We start from the raw sequence: 3536 nt of genomic DNA, 5'->3' as shown, positions 1-3536 counted from the left end.
GAACAGGTAGCAGCACAGGAAGCTGGTATTAATATTTACCTGGAATTTGCCAGGCAAACTGGAGGGATGCGAGAGGGAGAGAGTAGGTTTTTAAGCTACAGGTGCAGTATGTGTGAATAGTCACAATACTGCCGTATCTCTAGTATCTAGTATATATAAGAACTGTGCTAAATGAATTACGCACATTTTATTGAATCCTGACGACAGTACTTCAAGGTTGGCCTCACTGTTATCATTTTAAAAATGAAGCACTTGAGGCTTAGAAAGGCTTACAGTATATTTTTCAAGTATATACAGTGAATGGCAGAGCCCATCTGTCTCCGAGGCGGTAGCTGCACAGGCTGTTTCTCACGCATCCCTCAGGCCTGCAGACAGAAGTCTGTGGCTCAATCAGGGATTTTGTGAAGAAAGGAGAGCATCAAGGATGGAGCAAGAACGAGATGGAAGGTAAAGAGGAGGACTTTTCATGGGCTTAAGGATAGACTTGGGCATGTTAGTAAGCTGGGAAGTCAGTAGAGAGAGGACAAAAATACCAGAGATTTCTAATTAAGTGCTGACGCAGTGTCTGCCCCACAAGACACAGAAGGTGACAGGATCCAGGGTAAAAGCTGACCAGCTTAGAAGGAAGAAAGAGCCAACTCTTGTTCTGAACAAGGAAGAGGGAGAGACAGGCTCAGGTGGAGGCCATTCATATATGATGAAAGGGGTTGGAAAGTTGGGGCTCAGACTGAACTGTAGACCACACGACCTTAGTCAGGAGAGTCACTGGGGTCAGCTGAAGATGCCTCCTCCACCCCTTTCCCTCACCCCAACAACGTATCCAGGGTGAGCACCCACCACTCTCCTTCACCCACCTCATGCCTCAGGTACTCTGAATGCGGGGCACCTGTACATTAAAATGTTAATATGCATTTGCTCTACGATTTCCTTTGCTATTTAAAGCATGTCACTTAAGGTGGTATTTCCTTGACATGGGGATTTTTCCAGTAAGGAAAACAGATGCTATCTGAAGATCATAGCTCTTGGCAAAGAATGAAATCATTGAGAAGACTATGAATGGGGTCTCGTAAGAGCATCCAGATTGTGGGGAGAGGGAAGGGTTTTTCCCTTGGGACTAAAAACATGTGGGGGAAAGCGCTGAGGGGCAGTAAGTTGGCTGGAGGGGAGCAGCAGCGCTGTGGGGGCTGATGGTTGCATGGCTTGCCTGGGAAGCTGAGCACCAGGCAAAGCTTGGTAGCAATAAGAACGCTCATGCTCCACGCGTGACACATACACTTCATGGCAGTGACCAGTGACCGCAAGTGCTGTGAGACTCATAAGACCCAGGCAGGACCTTGACTCTGCCTGGGAGTGGGGGGATAAGATGCAAGAGTGCATTTCCCATCAGGGACAGGTGATTAAAGTGAGGTTTAGATTGATTTAAGTGAAAGAAAATAAAGTCGTATGTCTTTGCCGCTGAGTTAATAGGTTACAAGTCAGATTCAACACAGTGTTCATTTGCTGCTCTAAATAACAAGCTAGCATTTTCATCTTGTGTCTTTGCTCACACTGCCTCCCCCATCCCTATAACTTTCCTTACTCAGGAGATTCAGAATGTCCAAAGCCTACCTCTGTCTTGAAAGAACTCAAATGCCACCTGCTAGGTTGAGCCGTCATGCTTTGGGTGGGAAGAGGAGTGTCCCTTTGTCTCCCATTATAGTTGCTCCACATGTGTGTGTACATTCCATTAATCTGCAGGCTCTTTGAGAGGATTTCATTCATTACTGAGCCCTCCCTACAACCTACTAGGGTGACCTTTGCACACATAGTAGGTTCATAGTATTAATAGATGTCTTATATCATTTTTCACTGAAGAAACCGACTAATAAAATATGAAGATTCAGTTTGAGATAAGTGAGCTTTCCTAACTTAAAGAATTATAGCTCAGGATCTATGAGTCACATCTTTAAAATTCTGTTTGAACTTTTCCTTACCCAAAGCCTGATCCTTGTAGATGAAGAATAATTTACCCGGCAGANGAGCTTTCCTAACTTAAAGAATTATAGCTCAGGATCTATGAGTCACATCTTTAAAATTCTGTTTGAACTTTTCCTTACCCAAAGCCTGATCCTTGTAGATGAAGAATAATTTACCCGGCAGATTCAGTTTTGCCTACTGTTGAGTTAGTCAGCAAAGATGAAGCACCCACTTTCTGAGTGTCATCTAAGTGACAGCTAGGCATAGTTTTGCCTATGGGAATGGGAATACAAATATTTTCAAGATTGCAGTAAGCTATGGTGAATTATGGGCTGGGAAGGTCTCTGCAGACATGACAGAACCCTATGCATGTGTTTCTCTGTGGTACTAAACTAGATGTCATCTGTCATCCTATAACCATGAGCAAGAGTGAAAAAAACCCATTTGCACCTATCAGAACATCCCAGCTACATTCATTAGTCGTCTTGTTCTGAATTTGTACCCCTTTCTTTCAGTGAAGCTGGAAAGGTTGTACAAAGAGGCCCAAGTGACTGATGCCACCAACTCAGCAGATTCACTCATGATTGGCTCCACGTAGGTCATGCTGTAGAGTTTGTCAGGGTGTTTGCATTTCTAGAACAAGCAACTAACATAGATGAGGAAGGGGCCCAGGACAGCTGTAAGAGAAAGTGATAGTCTGGGTTCAGAGAAGAAGGGTTGCTTTTCTTTCCAAAGCTAGAAATGACAGGGAACCCACACAGAGATGGTGGAATGGGAAGAAGCNCCAGGACAGCTGTAAGAGAAAGTGATAGTCTGGGTTCAGAGAAGAAGGGTTGCTTTTCTTTCCAAAGCTAGAAATGACAGGGAACCCACACAGAGATGGTGGAATGGGAAGAAGCAACTGCAGCCAAGAAGCGGCTGGCCCAGGAGGCACAAAGCCTGGCTATGAGGCCCAACTTCACTATTACTGAGGTGGTGACCTTGCCTCCGTTACCCAACCGTGCTGGTTCCGTCATTTCCTTACTGTAATGGGGAGAAATGAATGTCCTGTGCTTCTTACACTGTAAGGAGCCAAAGTTCCCAGTATATACAAATTCTAGCTCAGTAGATCTGGGTGGGGCATTTCCAACAAGCTCCTGGGTGATGCAGGTCTGTGGTTTGTAGGCCTCATCTTGATAACAAGGCCAAGGCCACGTAGGATTGCAGAGGAGACTGAACGAGAGAAGGAATAGGGAAATGCTTTATAAGTTGTAATACATTTGAGAAAGCTACTATGATTAGCAATAATAGGAACAGGTGCTTTCTCTGGGTCCACTTCCATACAGCATTTCCTAGGGGTACTTGCACCCCAACCTACCCTGAAGACCTGAATCTGTTTTAAGGGCTTCCCTGCCTTCCTCCACCTCTCAGCTTCTTCTCAGTGTGGTTGGTTCCAGCACAAGGGATGACTTCTCCCTCTGACAGAAGCAGTGGGATTAGCTTTTTCCAGAAGGCAGCAGGCTAATGCAGTGATTTAGCAATTCAATGAATCCCCAAAGTTTACTTGATGGGGTGGGGGACGGGCAGACAGCTCTGAGGAA

This window comes from Hipposideros armiger, unplaced genomic scaffold, assembly GCF_001890085.2.
Source record: "Hipposideros armiger isolate ML-2016 unplaced genomic scaffold, ASM189008v1 scaffold_891, whole genome shotgun sequence".
Lineage (NCBI taxonomy): Eukaryota > Metazoa > Chordata > Mammalia > Chiroptera > Hipposideridae > Hipposideros > Hipposideros armiger.
Note: the sequence above shows the minus strand (reverse complement) of the source record.